Raw genomic sequence first — 26,067 nt, forward strand, 5'->3', positions numbered from 1 at the left:
ATTGTGACCTGCAGGAGCAGTGGAGGATGACTCAAGGGCTGTACACCCTGCACTCATGTGTGAGACCCCGGATAAACTCCTCGCTCCTGGTTGTAGATCATCTCAGTTCTCACCATTGTGGGCATTTAGGGAGTGAATCAGCAGATAGAAAATCATTCTCTCTGTCTCTCCTTCTCTGTGTAAAACTGCCTTTCCAGTGAAAATAAATCTTTGGGGAAAAAACCACAATTTTGTTTTTACTTGGGGATGTGAAATGATATCTGAGTTTTCAGTGTATATTTTCCTGATTACAATGCATTGGTCATTCATCTGTTTCATTTCTATTTGACATCCTTTCTTTTTTATTTACTTTGCTATTTTTGCCAGTAATTTGAAAGGTGGAGAGACAGAAATTGAGCAAGGAGATTAAGAGCCCCCACTGACTATTTCAGTTCCTAAATGCCCACAATGGTGAAGCTTGGGCTGAAGGGGCTAGCAGCCAGGATCCAGAATTGAGGGCAGAAACCTGGTCTCTTGAGTCATCACTTATTGCCTGCTATGGTGTCCATTAGCAGGTTGGAGAAAGGAACCAGAACCCAGGATCAAATTGTCTTCAAATACAAAATATGGGTTTCTGAACTGGCATCATCATCTCTAGATTTGTAATTATATTGTAATATTATATTTCCAGTTTTCAACCTAATAATTGAACAACCTTTTGTGTATTTTCTTGCTATCTGTGGTTCTTCTTTGGTTAGGGGGTCTGTTGAAGATTTTTGCCCATTTTAAATGGGGTTTTTCATTTTCTTGTCAGTTAACTTTTAGTGTTTATGAGTTTAGGTAAGTCTTTTATCTATTATTCTCTCCAAGTCCATTGATTCTCTTTATCTTGACTCCAAAGAGCATATATTTTTTAAATTATAATAAGTCTAGCTTATCAGTTCTTTTTTCTTCCTAAGTGTGCCCTAGTTGTATCAAAAGTTATCAACATAGTCAAGCTCATGTAAGTTTTACTTATTGTTGTCTCTTAGGAATTTTATAGTTTTGTGTATTACCTTAAGATCTATAATCCAATTTGTGTTAATCTATGGGAAAAGCTTAAAGGTTTTTGTTTAGATTCCTTTTTTTTCCATTTGGAAGTTAGGTGTCCAGCTATTCTTACAGTAATTATTGGAAAAATTATACTTTTTTAAAAAATATGTGTTTGTTTATTTGAAAAGTACAGTAATGCAGAGAGATGGAGAGATAGCAGAAAGGGAGATCTTCCATCTACTGGTTCACTTCCCAAATGGCCCCAAAAAGCGAGGCTGAAGTAAGGAGTCTGAAAGGTCTCCCAAGTAGGTCCAAGTGTGCAAGCACCTGGACTGGTGTCCACAGCTTTCTCAGGGGCTTTAGCAGGGAACTAGATCAGAAGGGAGCAGCAGGTCTCCAACCAGTGACTATATCGGATGCCAACACAGCAGGCAATGGCTTAACTTCTTATGCCACAGCACCGGTTGCTGAAAAGCTTATCTTAATTAATTAATTTTGGGTTTATTTTTATAAACTATGTATTTATTTGGGAGGCAAAATTACAGAGATGTGGGGGAGACAGAGAGATAGAGTTCTTCCTTCTACTGATTGTCTCCCCAGGTGGTCGCGGCAGCCAGTGCTGAACCAGGCTGTAGCCAGTGGCCAGTAGATTCAGCTATCTCTTATGCGGGTGGCAGGGTCCCAAACACTTGGAGTATCGCCATAGCTTGTTCCAGACTATTAGCGGGGAAATAGATCAACATTGGATCATCTGGGACATGAACTGATGCCCATATGGATGCTTGTATCTTAGGTGGCAGTTTAGTCTGGTATGCTGAAACATCAACCCAGGATTCTCTTTATTTCAGTTTATTCTCTTTGCTCATATGTTGGAGATCGGTTGACTATCTTTAAATGAGTCTGTTTCTATGTTCAATGTTCTAATCAAATTATGTATCTTTTCAGACAATATGCACACTGCAGTGCCTTGACTAGCGTAGCTTTACAATGTCTGAGGTAAGGCAAATGTCAGTTCTTTCTCTTCACTCTTCTCCAATAAGGAGTTGGCAGTTAGGGATCCTTTGATTCCCCACAAAAATTTTAAAATCAGTCTTTTTGCCAAAAAATAATTTGCTTTTGGAAGAATTAGCAACTTGATGATATCATGCCTGCTATGTGTGGAAATGAAATATGTCTACATTTATCTAGTTCTTTGATAGCTTTAATCCAAGTTTGTAGTTTTACCCAAACAGACATTGTATATATTTTGCTTGATTTATCCCAAGTTTACCATTTTAGGGGATACCAATGTAAATAATAATGTGTTTTCATTACATATTCCACTTGTTTACTGATGCTGCATAGAAAAATAGTTGAATTTTATACAATTACATTGTATCTTGAAATCTTGCTATAATTGCTTATGAGTTTGAGAGATTTACTTTATTGATAGTTTAAGAGTTTCTACACGGCCAGCATGATGACTCAATGGCTAACTTCTTGCCTTGCATGTGCCGGCATCCCATAAATGTGCCAGTTCATGTCCCTGCTGTTTCATTTCCTAACAAGCTCTCTGCTTGTAGCCTAGGAAAGCAGTGGGGGATGGCCAAAAGCCTTGGGTTCCTGCACCCACACAGTATAACTGAAAGAAGCTCCTAGCTGTTGGCTTTGCATGAGCTCAGTTTCAGTTGTTGCGGCTACTGGGGAAGTGAACCAGTGGATAGCAGATCTTTCTACATCTCCTTCTCTCTGTAAATATGCCTTTCAATAATAAATGAATAAATAAATCTTAAAAAAGCATTTCTACATAGTTATGTTACATGTGAACAGTGACATTTTTATTTCTTCTTTTCAAATATATGCATCCTTCTCTTGTTCTTGATCTGTTTCCCTTCATTGAGTATGTTATCAATTTTTTTTAAATATTCCATTGGAAACCAGGGAGAGACCGTGAGACAGAAAGACATCTTCTATCTACTGGTTCACTTCCTAAATGCCTGTAGTGGCTGATGCTGAGCCAGGTTGGAGCCATGAGCTTGGCATTCAGTCTGGGTCTCCATCATGGGTGGTAAGGAACCACATAATTGAACTCTTTCTGTTGCTTCCCATGGTGCTCACTAGAAGCAATACGGAATTGGAAGCATAGGACACAAACACAGGTCCTCCTATATGAGATGATTGTGTCCAAGTGAGATCTTAACTACTATACCAAACAACCAGTTACAGTAGGTTTAAAGAAAACAATTTTATTACTTTATCTCTGATTCAGAGAACACATGCAGGGCCAAAGTTCCCATCTGAGGTTTTACTCCAAATACTTGCACCTATCTCAGAAATATGGTATAGAACAATGGTGTCCTAACTGACCTTTAACCCACTAGGCACAACCAGCACCCTAGAAATAAGTTTTGTTGATGTCCTTTATTAAGTTGGATAAATCCCTCTCTGTTTTCTATTTATTGAGTTTTTATCAAGAACTTTTGTTGTCAAAGATTTTTTTCTGTATATGTTGATATTTAACACTTTTTGTTTAGCATGTTGAAGTGGTGGGTTACATTGACTGATATTCAAATGTTGAGCCAACTTTGCACACTTTAGGTAAATCCCACCTGACTGTGATGTGTAATTATTAGTATTCTGTAAAGAAATGAAATCAATAGGATATATGCATAGCTAAACAGAAGGAAATTCATCAGTGGAATTAGTTCATGCCATCATGCTGACCAAGACATTCCCTGATAGGCTGAACGCACACTAGAAACCCTGAAATGATGGCAGTGTGGCTTCATCCAAGTCAGAAGGGCTTCATGCCAGTAAAATCAAAGATATAACGTTCAAAGCTAAAAGCCTGAGTACCAGCAAAACCCACACTAGCATAAGTTCTGGAATCCAAAGGCCATTCAACCCAGAGTTTATGGCAGATAAACAAGTTTCAGCTCTCAAAGAAAGAGAAACAACTTGCCTTCTTTATTTACTGTTTTCAGATTCCCAACTAATTGTTGGTGTTCATCAACATTAAAGGTGGGTCTTTATCATCTTGTCTGCTCATATTAGTCTCTTTTCAAAATGCTGCTTAGACACATTCAAGATAATGGGTTTTCAGGTTTCTACATATGCCTTACAGTAGGCAAGTTCACACTTAAAATTAAATTCCAGAATAATTCTTTCCATTCATTGTTGGATTTTATTTGCTAATTTTTGTTCAGGATTTTTACATGCATGTTTTAAAGAGATATGGTTCTATAGATTTCTTGTGATGTCTTTGTTTTCATATTAAATTGATGCTGGCTTCTTCAAACGAGTTAGGAAGCATTCCCTCTTATTCTCTTTTCTGAAAGTGATTGTAGAGAATTCATTTCATATGATTCATAAATATTTCATAGGATTCACCAGTGAACTAATCAGGGAAAAATGCTTTCTGGGGTAGAAAGTACTCATTATTATTTAACAGACACAAACCTATTCAGATCGTCCATTTCTTTCTGTGTGAGTTTTGGCATTTTTTATCTTCAAGAAGTCATTTCTTTTTATTTAAGTTATCAAATTTGTATTATTCTTGTGAGTATAAGGTGACTTCAAATTCAATCTCTGAAAGCATTAGACACACTACTAGTTCTACGACCAATAATAAATGATTGTTTCCCAGTTGTAGGCAACTGCCTAGGTTGCCATGTACCTACACAAGTGTTACACTGTTCAGAGAAAAGCATCCAAAAGCTAGTAGGTTCTCTGGGCCTGGTTAATGCCAAATTTGTTAACTATACTAGTATGCTAACATAGTTACCTATATTCTTTCTTTCTTTCTTTCTTTCTTTCTTTCTTTCTTTCTTTCTTTCTTTCTTTCTTTCTTTCTTTCTTTCTTTCTTTCTTTCTTTCTCTCTTTCTTTCTCTCTTTCTTTCTAAGACAGAGAATGACTGTCCAGAACATGCCATCCTAGCACCCAGGCAGGAGGCTGTAGATTGCCTGGGAAAGGGGCCCTGGGAATATATTTGAGTGGAAGCTGCTTAGGGCATGCTTGACAGGGAAGGAATGACTTCTTCGGTCTTCCATGGACTGGACCACTACACTTGTAGGTAGGCAAAGGAGCTGAGACAGAGTGGTAAAACTAGAGGATATGTCTGGGCCAGGCTAAGACACCTGCCCATGTGGGAGTCTTGGGCTGGGCTAAATAACATAGAATGCTACCCACTGACTGAGTGGTAAAACTAGAGGATAAGTCTGGGTCAGGCCAAGACAACAGTGAGAGCCAGAATGGTTGTGGGTCGGTCAAGTTAGGCTGCAGTAACCATCAATGAGTGCCATGAGTGGGGAACAACTGTGTCAGGCTGAGCTGCTGTCCCATCCAGCAGGACAGTCAATGGGGGTCGCAACCACCTAGGAGAGAATGACTGGACAAGAGACACAAAGAATGGACAGCAAGACAGTAGGTCTGATCAAGCTGTCAGTTTATTGATTTCTACTGAGGGTTTTTATATTTTTCAGTAACATTTCTCTGTTTGGAAATGTAGGAGCCAGATGGGATAATAGGCAGTTAGGGTCTCCGGTTCCTGATAAAACTGTCTTGTATACATGTAACATCTTAGCACTATGAGATTCTTGAATGTTAGTATTTTTAACAATACTTGTACATTGTTAAGTATATCTTTCTAAATCTCACTAGCCAGCTGCTCCCCAATATACCATGATATATGTGTCACCCCAGTAAAAGTCCACAATGTTTTGGCCAGAGTGATAAAAGTCAATCAATATCTCCAGGGACAATGGTCTAGCAACTTCCTAAATTTCACCAGTCAGTTAGCCACCAGTATAATTAAAGTAAATGAGACCCGAGTTCCACCCGTGTCAGGAGAAGTTATTCTAAATGGCATTAAACTGGCAGCTTGCATGTTCAAGGAATGGAGCAGGATTATGGCCTTAGAAACCTCGATGGTTGCTGCGCTAGTAGTCACAGTGCTCTTCCTGTACCGCATGCACAAACAGCAGGCCTGGGAGCAAGTCGTCATTTGACAAGCCATGATGGTACTGACTGTGGAAAATCCTAGCGCTCAAGTTTGGTTGAGCATGATGTGTTAATAGGTGACCAGAGACGGGTAAGATCTGACAGGACTGGCAATCAACCTAAGACAGGGACCCCGCATGCCCCGGGCGGGATTCCCCAAGTGATAACCCCCACCCCCGCCACGTCATACTGTGTGGCTCCAGTCTTCAAAGAGGCTCGTCTAATATAATGAGGCACAGCCTTTGCTGGATAAGCTTTTAGCCAATGACGGGCACCTTTCTGATACCCCGCCAACCTGGATGACTGGCAGGGCTGCCCAGAGATGGGTAAGAGTTGAGGGTCCCTCAGAATTAGCCTAAGACAGGCAGTACTTATCTTGCCTTACGAAACTTTCTCTTTTCGCCGCTTTTGTTGATACATAGAAAAAAGGGGGAGATGTCAGGAGCTATGTACTATAGCCACACTGAAGCCACTTTGAATATAGACCTATGGGACAGTGGAAAAACCCCAGTTGGCTAGATGTTTGGGAAAGAGGTTACAGCAATTGATACAGCTAGTGATGCAGCAAACAACCCAGAATTCAGACTTAGTTTTATTTTATTATACTTTGTTAGTTTCTGCAAATCTAATTCATTCCTCTGTATTTGTTTGTCTTTTAAGACCTTGACATTTTGAAAAGTGTGAAACAATTGTTTTGTAGAATGTCAGTTAATATGAGTTTGTCTGACGCTTCTTCTTGATTAAGTTCAAGTTATGCATTTCTGGCAAAAAAAAAAAAAAGGAAAGTATTATTGTGACCTTCTCAAAGCAGCATATCTAGAGGCATAGTATATTGATATGTCTTAGTACATGATATCTATGTTAAAATTTTAACTTTGATTACTTGGTCAAGGATATATCTTCTGGATTTATCCATTGTGGAATTACTTTTCTTTCACGGTTAATGAGTGTCTTATAAGAAGATGTCTTGAAGCAATGCAAATGTTCTATATTTCCTCATATTTAATTTTAGCAACCATTTGTTTATTTATTATATTTGTTTATTTATTATTTATTTGTTAATTTATTACAATATACAATTTGTTTATTCCTATGGTGTTTTCCTAATACTGATTTTTCTATTTTCATCATTCCTTCTGTATTTATTAGTTAAAATTTGACTATAACAAAAGCTATTCCTTCTCCTCTATTTATTTAATCACTTATATCATGATGCACAATATGTTAAAATTTAATATGTGTTACTTTCTTGTTCAAATTTTCCAAGATTTGGCTGTTTAATTTCTTCAAGTTATTCTTTGCATTATTGTTGTTGTTGTTTAAAGCTTTAATTATCCCCATTGGAAACTCAGACTTACAGAGACAAGGAGAGACATACAGAAAGATCTTCCATCTGCTGGTTAACTAACAACATGACCACAATGGCTGGAGCTAAGCCAATCTGAAGCCAGGAGCCAGGAGCTTCTTCTGTGTTTTCCAAGCGGTGTAGGACCCCAAGGCTTTGGGCCGTCCTCTATTGCTTTCCCAGGCTGCAAGCAGGGAGCTGGATGGGAAGTGAAGCACCCAGGATACAAGCCAGGATCCGAGTGGTTGCAAGGTAAAGATTTAGCCATTAGGGTAACGTGCTATGCCTGTGTTATTTACTTTTTAGTATTATTTTTCTTGTATCACAAGATATTTCAGGAATTTTTTCTGAAGACATATATTTATTTATTTGAAGGTAAAGTAACAGAGAATGAGATCTTCCATTCTCTGTTTATCTGCCCAAATGCCTGCAATCCCAAGGTTGGGCAAAGCCAAAACCAAGAGCCAGGAACATGTGTCTCCCCGTACAGATGGCAGGAAACCAAGTCATTCCAGGTAATTAACAGGAAACTGAGTTGAAAATGAAGGAGCTGGGACACAGACCCACCACTCTGATATGGAATTAAGCATCAAAGTGGCGGCATAACTCACTTCACCACAAAGCCTACCCTCCAGAACATACTAGTACCTTGCTTATCTCATTTCTGGAATCCACAATTGCTTCAAAAACCTTGGTTCCTTCTTACTGTAAGATGACAATGGTAAATTAATGTTTAAAAGCTAAGCATTCTCATTATTGGCACAAGGTTCTTTCAGTTGATAGGGTTAGGAAATGCCTGTATGGAAACGAATCTGTGCTTATGTGCATAGCTGTATTTATGCTTTTGTTGAACTATTTCTAAATCTAAATGTGACACAGATAACATGATTCCAGTCCACCAACACAGGCATCATTCTAGTTTCCTTTTATTCCTCGTTGTCATGTCTTATAACAAAGCTCATTCACACTATCCACAATATATTTTCATATGGAAATGTACTTTTGATGATGAACAAAAAGTGTTTTCCTTTAATGTTCCTTTTTTTCTTACTTCTCAGTTCAGTTACAGTTTAAACCTCATAAATGTAAGTATGTCAACAGAGACAAATGGAGATTAGCAGTTCAGTAGTGCTGTGCTTTTTAATGTTGCACAAGGGATTGGGATTGGTAAGCAATCAGAGATATTATGAATGTTTTCAAGTAACTCCATTTTACTAGATAAATATCATATTAACTTTAGAAATCAATCATCTGATGGATTTTATTAAGTGCCATGCTAACTCCCTTCATCAGAATTTACAATAAAAGTAGCAAATTGAGACTTAACACATTCAGTAATATTTATCAGACATGTCCTGGAAAATGAAAACAAACAAAATTAATATTATGCATTGTTTTATTTTTTTAAATGATGTTGGAACATTTATGTGAATGATACCACACAAAGCGAGCTTGCACTGTTCTGGTTGTGTGGTGACAAGAATAAATGAATATCAATTAGACATTTGATTTTCATTTATTTTAAGCTTAAAATGTTAGCTATGTCATTTGAATAATGTATGTACCCGTGTTAACTAATAGTCTCATTTTTCAGCTACTTAGTTTAGAAATGATAATTTAAGCTTGAAAGCAGGTTTTGATTTGCAAATCTGTTACACAATCTCTTTTCCTTATAAATAGATTCTAAACACCCATAACTTTAGAAGTGAAACACCTCTGTTATGCTCATGAAAGTCTTCATCAGTTCATTGGATATCTCATATGATCCTTTTTAAAAAAAGATTTATTTATTTTTATTGGAAAGTCAGATATACAGGGAGGAGAGAGAGAGGAAGATCTTCCGCCCGATGATTCACTCCCCAAGTAACTGCAACGGCTGGAGCTGAGCCAATCCAATGCTGGGAACCAGGAACTTCCTCCAGGTCTCCCACAGGGGTGCAAGGCCTCCCACAGGGGTGCAGGGTCACAAGGCTTTGGGCCGTCCTCTAGACTGCTTTCCCAGGCCACAGGCAGGGAGTTGGATGGGAAGCAGGGCCACTAGGATTAGAACTGGTTCCCATATGGGATCCCAGCGCATACAAGGCAAGGACCTTAACCACTACGCTATCATGCTGGGCCCTCATATGATCTTTTTTTAAACTATAGAATTGTCAGTTGCCATGGCAAGTGTGAAGTTTGTACTTATTATTCATAAGAAGATTGCCTCAGGAACTATCTTCTCACAAATAATAGGTGAATATTGAGCACGTTTTACCAACTTTTTGCTATTCAAGTATGCACGAGAAAATAGGAGACTTAAGGTAAGAAATTTAAATTTAATTCTGAGCAGTACTTTTCTTATAGTGAAGGAAATGAAGCTCTCAGCTATAATCTTGAAGATGAAATTTGGATTTTTTAGTAAGGTATTAGTAAATTAATACATTTAAAGATTTCGCCGTGGATTAGGTGTGATCTCTTATTTATGTAGAACAGAGTCCTCTTCCCTACTGACTCCTAATAATGTGATGTGTAGGGCCTGGCGAGATAGCCTAGAGACGAAAGTTCTCACCTTGCATGCACCAGGATCTGATTTGGGTGTTGGTTCTAATCCCATCAACCCCATTTCCCTTCCAGCTGCCTGCTTGTGGCCTGGGAAAATAGTCCAAAGCCTTGGGACCCCGCACCTGCGTGTGAGACCCAGAAGAAGCTCCTGACACCTGGCTTCAGATTGGTGCAACTCTGGCCATTGCAGCTGCTTGGGGAATGAACCGGATGAAAAATCTTCCTCTCTGTATATCTGACTTTGCAATAAAAAGAAATAACTCTTTTAAAAATGCTATGTATACTTAGCATTTAACAGGAAAAGAACCAAGAAGTCTATCTGGTTCAACCAATATGGAGAAGTGACACACATAAGATTGATGGGAGAAATTTCAAGAACATACCTCCTCATGTTGGCAGGTTTGATACCAGATCAGTCCCTGACATTTGGTATGCAGAGGAAATGTAGAGTATCTTTTTCTTATCCATCACAAGATTCATGATTGACTCCCCTTAAACCAGATTAGCAAGAGACACTAAGATGAAGGCCCAAAACTGAGGGAAAACAATTTTTATGCTGAAGTTCAATTAAGAATGTACAAATATACAGATATGATTGGACAAAAATAGCATGCTCCGATGTGAATAAATCTCTACATCTCTGCATACTGCTGGTTTGGGGCAGGATCCTCTTCATAGGAAACTATAAGGTGAGAAAGTAGGCAAAGTTATTTTTTTGACCTTTGAGGACAAAGGCAAGAGAAGGCCAAGGAGTGACATTTCTACTTCTGCTAAGGAGTCATGTTTTCTGGTATCATATTTGGAACCCTGACAATGGAATAACAATAATTTCCAGATATTCTGTATAGTATGCCACATACTGTGGATGATTTGGGGTGAAGGGGAATCTGTATTTCATTTATCTATTATCACAACTTTGTGAAATAAACAACATATTATTCTTACTATGTCTGTGTGGAACCAAGCAACAGAGATTTTAGAGTAATTATCTTGCATCAAGAGGTAGAGTGAAAACTTGAATATTTGATCGTTTTTAAAGTTCTCATTCATTTGTTTGCTTGAAAGACACGTTTACAGGCAAGACAGACAGACATCTCCCATCTGCTGTTTATTTTCCAAATGCCCACAAGAGCTGGGATTGGGTCAGGTCAAACCTGGAAACCTAGAACTCAACCAGGTCTCCCACAAAGTGTCATCTTGTATAATGGATATTATATAAATATATATTTTAGAAATTTCTATTTCAGAAAATAAATGTCATATATTTTAATACAATGTATCATAATATGTAATACATAAATACCATAGCCATTGCCTATTGCCTTATAGGACCTGCATTTGCAAAGCCAAGGCTCAATTCCAGGCACTCAGATTGAATTCAGGAAAACCAAGTAGCATCGTGACTGCTAAGTCAAACATTGGCTCCAAATATTTATTTTTTGACAGCAACCAAGTTACTTGATCCATTTTGTTTGAGGCTGTTTGGAATGAAATAGAATTACCAGACTCATGTGTTTGGACTTGTTAGAAATGCAGTTGTTATAGTGAAAGAAGCACACACAGCATTTTGGAGGCTGTTTTCAGGCAATCCCTACTAAGTGCTCTGGAACACTGATTTTGTGAAATGATGAGAGATGTTATGTAGGATTGAGCAGCTGAAAAAAGGCAAGATGAATACAAGATTGAAGACTATCTGTATCTAATACAAAAAAGCCTAGAGATGGTTACTGTGTGGCCAATGTGGCAACTCTGCAAAGATCAAGGAGCTAGGATTCTGATGTCTTCTAATTTTTGTGAGTTTAGAGAGATCTTCTGTTGGTTTATCTGCAGTGACTTTTGTCATCACTGCATTCTGTTCAGGTGAAAGCAGTACATAAATGTAGTCATTCAGAGAAAAGAACAATCCTTACCTTAAGACAGTTCACATTTGTTGTATACAATCATTTTTTGTTGAAGTCTCATTGTTTAAGAATTTAATTATTTGGCTAGAACCATCAATAAGGGGAGCTGAGACAGAGAACAGGCCCTGCTAAAACTAGAAGATGAGAATGGCTAACATTATGGCATACCAGATTAAGCCAACTCTTGGAATGTTCACATCCCATATTGGAGTGCTGGTTTTAACTCCAGCTACTCCACTGCTCTGCTTTCAATCAAACTTTCTGATAATACACTCAGGAAAGCAGTGGGTGGTAACTAAGTACTTGGGTCCCTGCCACTAATATAGAAGATCCAGGTGGGGATCCTGGTACCTGAAGTCAGCCTGACCCAGACCTGAGTGTTGTAGGCTTTTGGGGAGTGAAGCTGCAAATGGAAACTGACTCTCTGCCCTCTGTATAAGTAAGTGCATACAAAAATCTAAAAAGATTTATCTAAAAAGATTATTTTCAAAAGAAAAATAAAAACATAACATGGGATAAGTGGAAATAGGAATTGGTCCTGTGAAAAACTGTTACATTACAATAAAAATAAGGTCTGTTGTTTGAAAACAAATTTTCTGGCTAAGTAAGTTTCAAAAATGCTGGATAAATAAAGTTAAGTGTTTCTAACACTGAACTTCTGTAAATGTCTGTTCATATTCTTCATCCAATTTCAAAATTAAGGTGATGTTCTTGCTATGGAATTAAGTTCCTTTTATATTTTGAATATAAACCTCTTATCAGATTGCAAAAACATTTCATCATTTATAAATTGCCTTTTGGCTCTGCAAATTGTTTCATGGCTATTCAGAAGTTTTATAGCTGTAATCTCCTTTGTCTGTTTTACTTCTGATGATCATGCTTTGAAGTTTATATTTTAAAATAAAAATTTCCAGGGTCTGGAGTGATGGTCTAGTGGTTAAATCCTCACCTTACAAGCTCCAGCATCTCATATGGGTGCTGGTTCATGTCCTGGCTGTTCCACTTCGCATCCAGTACAATATTTGTGGCCTGTGAAATTGTACAGCATGACCTAGAGCCATGGGACGCTATGCACACATGGGAGATCCAGAAGGAGCTCCGGACTCCTGACTTTGGATTGTCTTAGCTCTGGCTGCTGCAGCCACTTGCGGAGTGAACTAGCGGGTGGAAGATTTTTTTCTCTGTCTCAGGTCAATACTGGGAAACTTTCTCCCCATGTTTTCTTCTAGTTTTTCATTACAGAATCAAGCCTTACATTTAATTCTGTCATCTATTTGAATCAATTTTTAATTTAGCTTTTTTTTTAAAAAAAGGCTCATTTATTTATCTAAAAGGCAGAGCAAGAGAAAGAGAGAGATCTTCCATGGCCTAGTTACTCCCCAGTTGACCACAATATGGTTGGGTGAGGCCAAAGCCAGGAGTCAGTAGTTCTGCCCCGGTTTCCCATGTGTGTGCAGGGGCTCAAGTACTAGGGCTACCTTCATCTATCTTTCCAGACACATTAATAGGAAGCTCAGTTGGAAGTGGAGTAGTCAGGACTTGAAGCAACACTTTGTTATATTTCAGGCATCATAACTGGTGGCTTATCTTGTTTTGTCACAATGCTGCTCTTGATTTTTAACATGGTGTGAAAGAGATATCTATTTTTATTCTTATGTATGTGGATATTTGAAGCTGTCTTTTGCACATTTTGTGTTCTTTGCAACTTTGTCAAAAATTAATTGGCCATGAATACATGGATTTATTTCTAGGAATTCTGTTTCATTGGTCTATGTTTATTTTTATATGGGTACCATGCTGCTTTGATTACTGTAGTTTTGTAGAACTGGTTTGAAAAAAATGCTCAAAATCACCATTAAAGGAATACAAATAAAATTTGTGATATTGCCTAAAACACATGTGTTAGGATGGCTATTGTCAAAAAGATAAAATATAATGAGTGTTGGAGATGATGTAGAGAAATGGGGACCCTTACATTGTTGGTGGAGATGCAAATTACATTGGTCATTATAGATATTTCTTAAAAAATTAAAAGATAGAAGTACTGTGTGATTCAGTAATCCCACTACAGAGGTTATAATTCAAAGGATTAAATTCAGCCTGTTGAAGAGAGATCAGTACTCCTATGTTCATTGTAGAATAATTCTATAATAGTCAAGATACGGAATCAAAGATAAGTGTCAAATAATAATAAAAGATTGAATAAAATGCACACAAATGAATACTATTTAAAAAGTGAAATCTTTTCATTTGGTAACTTCATGGCTGAGTTCAGAGAACATTAAGTGAAGTGAGTCAGGCACAGAAGGAAAAATACTGATTGATCTTATTTTTATGTGGGATCTGAAAATGTTGAATTCACAGAAGTAGAAAATAGAAGGTGGTAATTAGAGCTTATGGGAGGTGGCCTGCGATGATATTTGGTCAAAGGACACAAAATTTGAGTTGGACAGGAGAAGTAAATTCTATTCTGCAACATGGTGTTGCGATTCAACCATAATGTTTGGTATTCTTGAATGTTTCAAGTGCAGAATTTAACTGTTCTCATCACAAAGTATGATATAAAGCAGTTTATTCCTCTTCTCTGTCAAGAGAACATCTTGAAATATCATTTGCAGGGCAGGTTTGGAAGAGGCAAATTCTTTTAACTTTTCCTTATTGTGGAAGATTTTTATTTCATTTTCAAAGACAAAAGAAAGCTTTGCTGGATATGTTATCCTAGGCCGACAATTTTTTTCCTTTTAGAATCTGGAATATGTCACTCCATTCTCTTCTTGCCTATAGAATTTCCTGTGAGAGATCTCCTGTGAGTTTAATTGGCATTCCTTTATATGTCAATTGATTTTTTTCACGTGCACATTTAAGGATCTTTTCCTTATGTTCAATTGAAGAGAGCTTGATGATTATGTGTCTTGGTGAAGATCTCTTTTGGTCAAGCCTGCTGGGAGTTCTGTGTGCCTCCAGGATGTTGTTTCCCAATTCTTTCTCTAGATTAGCAAAATTTTCCCTTATTATTTCTGCACCTTCTGGGTCTCCTATAACTCTTATATTTGGCCTCTTTTTTTAAAAAGATTTATTTATTTTTATTACAAAGTCAGATATACAGAGAGGAGAGACAGAGAGGAAGATCTTGCATCCAATGATTCACTCCCCAAGTGAGCACAACGGCCGGTGCTGTGCCAATCCGAAGCTGGGAACCTGGAACCTCTTCTGGTTCTCCCACACGAGTTCAAGGTCCCAAAGCTCTGGGCCATCCTCGACTGCTTTCCCAGGCCACAAGCAGGGAGCTGGATGGGAAGTGGAGCTGCCAGGATTAGAACTGGTGTCCATATGGGATCCTGGTGCATTCAAGGCGAGGAGTTTAGCCTCTAGGCCATGGCTGAGCCCCTATATTTGGCCTCTTAATAGTGTCTTTCAATTCTGGAATACTTTTTTTGGCCTGATCCAGCTCTGCTTCCAGCTTTTTGTTTGCTTGTCCCTGATGACAGGAAATATCTGCCAATTCTGAGATTCTTTCTTCTGCTTGCTTCAATCTATTTTGGAGACTCTCCACTGTCCTTTTAATTTGCTCTACTGTGTTCTTAATTTCTGATATATCAGCCTTGATTTGCTTTATTGCTTCGTTAAATTCTTTGAACTCTTGTATGTGCTTCTCATTTTTGATCAGAAGCTTTAAAATTAGTTTTCTGAATTCTGGGTCCCCCATTTTCTTGATGTCTTCCTCAGTTAACTCTGAGGTTGGCAAAGGGTTTTGCTCCTTTGCAGGGGAGTTTTCAGTAATATTCATTGTGCCTTTGTCTCTTCTTTTGCTCTTGGCCATTGTACCAAACAAAACCAAAGGCAAATGGGAAGAACATCCCAGTAAAATGACAACAGAAGACTAAACCAATGAACAACCCATTCCTAAAATGACAGGACCAAAGTACCACCCATACATATTAAACTCTGAATGTAAATGGCTTAAGCTTAATCAAACGTCACAGATTAGTAGACTGGATTAAAAAACAAAGCTCATCTATTTGTTGTCTAGAAGAGACACACGTTACCAACAAAGATCAGTGGAAACTATATCGCATGGGATTTGATGTTTTCTGTTAGTTTCATCTCTTCAAAACACTTTCTTCTGATTAAATCATCCAATGACTCATCATTTTCTGCAAGAAGGTTCTTGATTTTCATTTCTTTAGCTACACATTAATCATTCAGTAGCATGTTTTTAACTTCTTGATGTTGTTAATTTCTTTTTTCTTCCTGATGTTGATTTTGTTTTGTGGCTCTTTAAGGGGATGTGTAGTAGCTGTGTAATGGAGACTGTCATAACTAGTAACATGTCATTTAACTTCATGGCATTGTAAATTTCTAATTTTCTTTATATTGTTGATTTTGTATTATGACTTTTTCATTTGAGGGGATGTACAGTAGCTGTGAAATGGAGACTAACATCCAGATGTGAGGATACAATGCAGTATGCATTTCTACTTCCAGATAAAGATGGACTTATATTGAAACTGTTTACTGTATCTTGACAATAGGATGCTGGACTCTCTGCCATTTTCCATTCCCTCAATGATGGACATATGACTGTGTATGAAGAACTATACTTTAGTAATGATATAGAGGAACTAGGTGGGGGGGAGGGAATTGGGGCTGGGATAAGGAAAATACCAGGGCCTATGGAACTGTAGCATAAAATGATAATAATAATAAAATGTAAAAAAATAAAGCTGTGTATATATTAATTAGCTTGATTCATACATATATTTCAAAACAAAACATAATATAATCCATCACTTTGTAAAATAAAAAAGTAAATGAATAAACTTAAATGCATCGATTTACGTTGGCAATGGTACTTTCCTTCCCTAGTTAATTCACTCTTTCAGTCCTCGTATGACTGGCGTATATCCTTTATATGCCTCTGACACATCCACCCTCACCCTCGTGTCAATACCTCCCTTCATTACTGGATTGAAAATCTCTTGCATACTCCAGGGCATTACCCCCATACTTGTAATTTCTCTCTTCTTCATCACCATGCTTTTCCTGTGTACTGTTCTGCTGCCTTTTATACACAAATCTACTTTACCTGTGTTTTCACGTAAAAAAATAACAAGGAAAAAAAACATGCTTTCTTTCTCCCCTCCCCTTATTTTTTTTGCTCCAGTTTCTAATAACTCCTTGCTGCTGTTAGGGAGGAATGGCACAAAGGACAGCTATCTCAGTTCTTGCCTCACATGAAAGAACTTCCATGTGGGCAATGCAGTGAGTAAAACAAAATTTAATAAAGACAGAGACTTTCTGCTGCAGCAGTTACGAGGAGGAATCCAAGACAGGAAACTCTGAAAAAAATAAAGTAGTAAGTGGAGTCTCAACTTTTTTGGAAAAAGGGAAAGGAAGGCAAGCAAAGGGAAGGCAAGGGAAGAGAAGGGAAGGATCTAAAATCGATTAGAGTCAGGTCACAAAATTTAATGGATGTGAATTCTAATCCTATCTAGGTTGTTCAAAACAAAAAGCCATCAGAAAGGTATGATTGGTAATGTTTTTCTTTCTTTTCTGCTTCCTTTCAGTTCTCATGATAAAATTAAAAACTCAGGACTGGGATTGGTATGTGGCTTTCCTTAAGTCAGTTTCGTGCAAGCAAGCATCCAGCATGCTTTCAAAGAGGAAATCCCCTTTTCTCATTCCTGTGAGGACGTGGCTCTAACCATCATCTAACTTACACCACCTTCATGCTTTCTCCTCTCTTCATTTCTAAAACTTTCCTGCTATCTTTCCTTCCTCCCCTGCACTCCTCTGGAACTTTTATTTGGTTCTCCAGTGCTCACTGTGTTGCTAAAACCAATGGCCAGTGCTAAGGCTTTATCCTTCTTGCCTAGCTAATCAGGTTTCTCTCTTCCTCTAACACTTGCTTCATTTAGTTTCAAGAATACAGTTCTCATATGGCTTCTTACCCACTCCTCTGGGCTTTATTATTATTTAAAACATGGTATATTAATCATTTACTATACCAAAATGAAGTTCCAATATGGGGGTCTTTAGGGACTAGCTACAAGATTGCTAAACCAAAGCAGACTTAAGATTCACTTGAGTTAGTTTCTTCATGTATCATGTGGATTGCTTTAGACTGCATGATCATGCAGTTGTTTTGTGCTGCCTTGATTTTTGGAATTTATTATATGATCTAAAGTATGCCAGGTACAAGGGCAAAATATCAAGGATTCTGGTGCAAGCTTTCTTCTAGGCCTGGTAGCATGGTAGGAGTTTGTACTAATTTCCTAGCTTTTCTGAACTTCAGTCATCTTGTCTGTTAGATGATACACAGTAGTATCATGTTTACCTATCTTAAAAATGGCTTTAAAGGGCCTGGCGCCGTGTCCTAGCAACTAAAGTCCTCACCTTGAATGCGCCAGGATCCCTCCACTTCCCATCCAGCTCCCTGCTTGTGGCCTGGGAAAGCAGTTGAGGACGGCCCAATGCCTTGGGATCCTGCACCCATGTGGGAGACCTAGAGGAAGTTCCTGGCTCTTGGCTTCAGATCGGCGCAGCACTGACCATTGCAGTCACTTGGGGAGTGAATCATCAAACAGAAGATCTTCCTTTCTGTATCTCCTCCTCTTTGTGTATCTGACTTTGTAATAAAAATAAAATCTTTTAAAAAATGGCTTTAAAGACTGAAACAAATGGGATTATATTTTTTGAAATTCCTTTAAGAACACTGCAACCCTGTGATAAGAAAGGATTGCCTCAAGTCCTTCAATGGAAGAGGAAAATTTACAAGATAGTGAGGTATTTTACTATGCAAATTTTATAATCTGTTATTTATTGCTCCTAACAGACCAAAACAAAACAAAAAAAGCTCTGGTTTTCCAGTGACTCACGGTCAATCCAATCAAAAAATACTTTCATTTCTACCCTCAAAATCGAATTTCATGGTTGGCCATTTGATGCGATTAAGACTCCACTTGTGACACCTGCTGGCACACCCACATTCCACCTTGGAGTGCCTGGGTTTGTGCCCTGGTTTTGCTTCATAATTTGGCTTCCTTCATATGCGCAGCCTGAATTCCTGGCTTCTGGGTTTGGCTTGGCCTAGTGCTGGCTCGTTCAGGATTGACCCAGGTGATGGGAGATATCTGTTAAAAAAAAATACAAATTAAACTGCCTTTGGGCCAAGTGCTTAGCATCAATCTCACCACAACTTCCAACCACCTTTCTGATGCAGACCACCAGCATCTCTCACTAGGAGTTTTTCAATAGCTTTCCTGTCTCTAGCTTTTCCTTTATCCCATGAACTCTTTCTCCACACATCAGCCATAGGGTCCTGTTAACACACACTGGCAATTCTGTCGTCTTTGTTTTCCTAAAAACCCTCCAAAGGCTTTCAATTTCACTCAAAATAAAAGACAAACCTTTAAAACTTTCTGTAAGGGAAAACCTCACTCTTCTTAGCTCTTTGACCCATGTACTCTCTTCCTCTTTCACAAAGCTCTTGGTGCACTGGCCTTCACGGTCCATCTTTTCTGCCAGAAACATGCTTTTCTCAAATTTCCACATGATTAATTCCCTTCCTTCATAAAGTTTTTGCTGAAATGTCACTTTATCTATGAGACTTACCCTGGTCACCCTGCTTAAAATCATTTTTTCCATTACAGGTCTAACCCTCTCTTTTGGTTTATTTAATTTATTTTTTGTCATTGCTATCCTTTTATGTTCCATACTATATATGTATTTATGATGTTTATTGTCTCTTTTCCTTTCTCAATTAATAATACAGGGGTTTTCACTTGTTTTCTTCTTTTTTTCTTTCTGCTAATATACTGCAAGTGTGCAAAAGAGTACCTGGTACACAGCAGGCATTTAAGATTTCCTAAATGTTAAGTAATTGTATTCTGGTGGCAATACTGCCAGATGGGTATTGTACCTCTTTCTTAACCGCACAAATCAAGGTGTGGGATGTCAAATTATTTCTTGCACTGCATACAGTGAGGAAACTGCTAACCTAGAATCGAAACACAATTTTTCTAGTACAGTGTTTTATACTGTATGGTAATTTTCCTTAATTTTAAACATTATTTAATGTATTTTTGAAATAGAGGTGAGAGAGAGAGAGAATGTTTCTGTTTTTGCTCCAGTCCTCAAATAGCCACAGTGTCCAGGAGTGGGCCATATCAAGGCTGGGAGCCGGAAGTTCAGCTCAGATCTTCATGGGTGACAAGGTCCCAGCTTCTCCAGTCAGCACTTTCCATCTCCAGGGATACACATCAAGAAGTAGCTTAAGTCAGGAATGAGACTTAAGTCAGAGCTGAGACTCAAGTTTTCATCCTCTGATATGAGATGTATTCATCCCAAAGCAGTATCTTTGCTACTATGCCAAATGCCCGAACCTGTGTGGTGATTCTAATTGTTATGTCGAGAGCCAAGGCATGAAGATGTCTCAAAAGAAGAGTATTGCCAGTGGGGTCATAATTTTCATTAAAGCCAGAAAGAAGGATTGAGATAAAGGCTATGATTCTTTGTAGTGAGTCAACAATACAGTGACCTTTGTGAAAGTGATTTCAGTAACATATGAGCCCAATCCAGAGAGCAGTTGATGAGACAGTGAATGGAAAGGAGGTAAAAGAGCGCATTGTTGCTGCACTTCAAAATTCTAGGAAGGAGAAGGAGAAAGGCTATAGTTCTAGGAAAAGGAACAATTCTTTTTCCAGAGGAGTGATACTCAATCTTATTTCTACACTTGATCTTAGCCAAAAAGCTGAGAAGCAATCAGTCATACAGGCAAGTTAAAAAGAGCCTAGAGGTGAAGTTACCAATCCCAGTCGTGAGTTTTAAATTTTATCATGAGAATTGCAAGAGATGAAGGGGAGGGACTCTTGTCTAAGAAGACAAAACTTGATGGATACAATAAAGCATTGACATTCACAAAATATCTGATCAGGTTGTACTGGCTGTATTCTCTGAGGGATGTGTCCTGGGGTAAGGTAGTAATTAGTTATGTGTCACTTCATTTCTATCAGGAGAAACTTTCCAGTTTCTTCTGCAGCTTTTCTTTTTCTTTCTTTTTTTTTTTTTTTGTTACACTTGATTTTATAATACAATTTCATAGGCTCTGGGATTCCTCCCTGTGCCCCTCCCATGGATTTCTCCACCTAGTTGCAGTATTACAGTTCAAATCCAGTCATAATTCTTTCATGGCAAGCATGTACTTTGCATAGTGTCCAGCATCTTATTGTCCAGATAAGTTCAACAGTTTCTTGGGGAGACCATCTCTGGTCTGAAGGCAGAGCTGGTAGAATATCACGTCGATCAATTGAAAACCCCAACACAACATCAACAACAATTCACAACCTTATGGAGTTAAATGACATGGTATTGAGTGACCCATATGTTAGAAAATGCAAGTTCTTAACCACATCCTGTGATTACTTCACTGACATTTCAATTTTAGTTTATACACAACTGGCTGCTATACACCTTAACATACCTATAGGGTATTATTCAGCTGTCTCGTGTCTATTTTCATTTTAGTATTTAGTAGTTCATAGTGTTGACACATAATTTTTACTGAACTTGTGGATTTTGGGGTAGTCCATGTTGGTTTATAACTCTAACAAGGCATTTGTCAACAGTTGAGGCGCAGAACCATTTTAGGAGGGGTGTGCAGAGAAATCTTCAATACCCTAGTGAGGAGTAACTTGCCTTTGTGTCCTACCTAGTAAGGTATATGTGAGTCCAGGCTAACCATTTCCTGTTTGATACTAAGCTTTCCTTGTTGTTCTATGTCTGTCTAATCTAATTTTTTTTGGCAGGGAGGGCGGGGAGGCTTCGGAATGACCCTGATGTTCATTGCAAGAGAGGGTGGGGGTCCAAAGTTGGAACTAAGTAAGGACCAGAGAAAGCTCCTCTTCCAATTCCTAAAGGAAGTGTAGTGTTCTTCTGTTTCTGCGGACCACTCAGGGCTCCTGGCTGTTGTTCCAATGACACTGGCTCCTGCCGGGTAGGATTTGGGCTTCTTCCATCCCATGTGGTAGATCCAAACGGGAGTGGATGACCTCAGAGTTCTTAGCCTCTGGAGGCACTCCAATTCCCCGTGGTCTCCTTGGCAGTTGGGATGTAGTCCTTGGTGCCAGTACTGATAGTCCTTGGTGGGGATCCGGGAGTCTTCAGGGTTGGGATATAAGCTCCCTCCTGTCTGCCTGTTCCACTCTGGCCTCCCCTGCTGCCCTATGCACATGACCTCCTGTTAAGAGGTTGTCAGGATCGCTTTGATTCCCCCTGTACATTTTTATAGTTTTGCTATTTTCTAATGCTGATTTGAGTCTGTTGTCTATAAGTTGCCTGTTATGTTCCTGTTAGGTTATACTTCACATCATCCTCACACATTCTAAGGAGATGGAAGATTTCTCTGCTCTCCCACCACATTGCCGAGTAGCCTAGGGTCTTCAGAGTATAATAGGTTTTATAATTCTTTGACGTAGATCATAAGCAGTCTGATTCACATTGATCGTTGGTTCATTGGTTATATCACAATATCTTATTGCATGTGATGCAGGCTGTTTGAGGTTGAAATAATATTGCAATTTACAGGTGCTATTTTTCAGATTGACATCATTTCATCTTAAATTAAGGCAAACATGTGGTATCTAACCTTTTGGGATTGGCTCATTTCCCTTAGCATAATGGTTTCCAGTTGGGCCCATTTGGCCACAAAGAACTGCATTTCATTTTTTTTAATAGCTGAGTAGTATTCCATGGAGTAAATGAACCATAGTTTCCTTATCCTGTCTTCTGTTGGTGGACATTAGGTTGCTTCCAAGTTTTTGCAATTATTGATTGTGCTGCTATGAACATAGGGGTGCAAGTAGGTTTCTCATGTAACAGGTGTTTGGGATATATTCCTAGGAGTGCTATTGCTGGATCATAAGCTATGAAGATTTTCAGTTGTTTGAGTGTTCTCCATACTGATTCCCATAGAGGCTGTATAAGTCTGCAGTCCCACCAGCAGTGGAGTAGGGTTCCCTTTTCCCCACATCCTCGCCAGCAAGTGTTGTTGTTGTGGTTGTTGTTGTTTTGTATGTGAGCCATTCTTACTGGCGTTATGTGGTACCTCATTGATGTCTTAGTTTGGATTTTCCTTATCGCTGTGGCTTTTGTAAACAGACCCTTTCCTCAGTCCTCCCATCTCAGTTCCCAATGTGTCATCTCCTGGAAGCAGCTGGCATTGCCTGTGATTACTGTGAGCAGAGGCCAGTGTACATGCGCTCTTTCATCTCTTCCCACCCATTTCACTGTGTCATCACTGACATTCACCAAGTTCTGCATCTATAGCTACAAAAAAGACCCTCTAAAAAGGGGGGATCTTCATAACATTAGGTGGAAATATTCATTATATTTCTATTTCACTTTTTTTTTAAAGATTTAGTTTTATTGGAAAGGCAGATTTACAGAGAGAAGGAGACACACGAAGATCTGTATGCTGGTTCAATCTCCAAGTGGTCACAAAAATTGGAGCTGACCTGATTTGAAGCCAGGAGCCAGGAGCCAGGAGCCAGGAGCTTCTTCCGAACCTCTTATGGGGATGCAGGTTCCCAAGGCATTGGGCCATTCTGTACTGCTTTCATAGGCCACAAGCAGGGATCTGGATGAAAATGGGGCTGCCAGGACATGAACTGCTCTCCATACGGGATCCTGGTGCATGCAAGGAGAGATTTAGCCATTCAGCCATTGTGCTGGGCCCTCAGTTCCCCTTTCCATGAAATTATATAAGTAACTGCAAAAAGCATTCTCACATAGTATTGCTTTCCTCACCTACCAACTAATTTTTAAGATCTTCAATCAATAAACTGATCCTCATTCTGTTGTCCAGGGCATTGTATTAAGCACTGAAAAATTCCAGGGGGGGAAAAATCTCAGAAATACAGATTGGGAAAGACCAAAATATAAGCAGAATTTTATAATGCTGCTTATTGAATTGTGATAAGGCACATCTTTACAGTAAAATTAACATCGTGTGCTGCTCTTCTAATAATGAATATATTCCCTTTGTTTTCCTAAACTTACATGAGTTGGGTTTTTGCTGCTTTGCAGAAAAGGAAAGTTGTTCAATAAGCTCAAGTCTAACTCAGCAGGTGGCCGGGATGCCTTTCAGGAAAACTTTGTAGAAATAATGTGTGGACTTGGCTTAAGTGATGTGTCAGAATTAGACACTAACTGGAAGGCGTAAAGGGACAATGTGTGAAGAGTCAATCTGGGTAGAAGGGAAAGCATGTAAAGGATAGTGAAGGATCATAAAGCGTAAGGTCCATGTGGGTGTTCAGGGGACACTTGGTCATTTTTCTAGAGAAGCAAGTATATGGCAGAAAATAGCAGGTGAAAAGACAGGTGGAAGTATAGGAATCAGAAGGCATGTGAATGAACGGTGTCTATAGGCAGTGGAGATTCACATGACCAAGACTGTGACTCTGTGGAGAACGGCAATGAGGTAACAAGCCTTATAATATCTTCCAAGACCTGGCTCAACGTATGCTTCTGATTTGCTCAATTTTCTTTCTGTTCTTTAACAGTGAATGTATGTGTACGTCACTGATGCTTAAACATAATAATCTTCATTCTTCTGTCTTCTCAAGAGCTCATATCAATACTTTTTTACTCATATGTGTAGAAGCTTCTTCTTTTATACTTTTCCTTTTATAATTTGGAAATGAGAACAAAACCTGGGCTGGTGGGAATGGCTAGAAAAGAGAAAAGTGAAAGAGGAGGGAGATGAGGACATTGGCTCCCCACAGGTTCCCTTTTACTGAATTTGAGCCTCCATTTTGAGAGTAAAGTTTTAACCAGAGTGATGGGTTGTCTATAGACGAAATTCCGTCCAAGATAGTCACTTAAGAGGTTTCTGCAGTATATGGAATAATAATCCTAAATAAGTGAAATACTGTAGGATGTCATTTTAGGCTAAATAGATTATTGCAAATAACAATGACTTACCAATACTGGCTGAACGCAAAGATTTAATTTGATGCAGTTAATATAATTGCCTTCTGTCTTAATTATTCTTTAAAATTTTACATTTGAAAAGCAGAGAGAGTTAGGCACAGAGGGAGGGAACGAGGGAGAGAGAGAGTGCTCTTCCATTCACTGGCACCCCTCCAAATGACTGCAATGGTTGATTAGACCAGGCCAAAACCTGGAGGCAGATCTTCTCACAGGGTTAGCAGGGACCCAACCGCTTGCATCATCACCTGCTGCGTTCCAGGGCAGATTATCAAGGGGTTGGAATCTGGAGTGGAGCCAGAACTTGAACTCAGGCATTCTAACGTTGGATGTAGGTATACTAAGTGGCATTTTTTCTGCTACATCAAATATCTGACCATTTTTGTCTATTACTTTAAACTATAGTCCCAATTTGTCATACTTAATTTTTAAATTGGGAATAAAAGTTAAGTTTATAGTGAAATAATCTGTGTGCAGACTCCTAAATTGTTTCCAGTCTTATACAATTGCTCCTTTTGGTCCTATTTTTTCGGCAGTCTTTGGGGAAAATTATTCTTTGGAGGGAAATAGAACATCCACAAAAGGGCCATATGTTCTGTGTCTTGGCTCTATGTGTATAGGTATACTGGTTGTGATATTATAGCTTTATAAGATATTACATTTTAGCTTTGGATCTTTATTTATTTTACAATTCATGTGAATCTATCATTATCATTAAAATTCAGTTAAAAATGTTTGAGTGTCTATTATGTGCCAAACATTATTGTTGATGGTAGGGAAAACCAGAGCTTGACAAAAGTTAAAACAATAAGGTCATTTTATGCAGGACTGTTGTAACAGGGAAAGAGATACCAGTATACAGTAGGGTCCACTTGGAATATAACAGACAAGTGGAGATTTATAGCCAACCAACGAGAGGAATCAATGGATAGAAACCAGCTAAGATAAGAGGAGCTTCGTGTGTAGGGGAATTCAGGTTGAAGTGACCAAAGAGAACTTGTGCTAATGGAATGAAAGGTCAAAACAGACCAATAGCAGGTAGTGAGGAATTTCGATCTGATATTGAGAGTGATGGGTATCAAATGTGGGGCTTCTTGACAAACTGATTCATCAGATTTCTAAAACTAGATTTTGTAAAGAAATGTGTAGATGCATCTTGGAAAAATTGTAAGAGCTTAACTAAAATCTTTGTCATAGATACAGAGATAATGTAATGGAAGAAACATGTTGAAATTTGCACTCATACACCCTGGTTGGGAAGCAATTCCATGCAGCAAGCTTCTGGCCAGCACTCTGCGTTAGT

Source organism: Ochotona princeps, chromosome 3 (genome assembly GCF_030435755.1).
Source record: "Ochotona princeps isolate mOchPri1 chromosome 3, mOchPri1.hap1, whole genome shotgun sequence".
Classification (NCBI taxonomy): Eukaryota; Metazoa; Chordata; class Mammalia; order Lagomorpha; family Ochotonidae; genus Ochotona; species Ochotona princeps.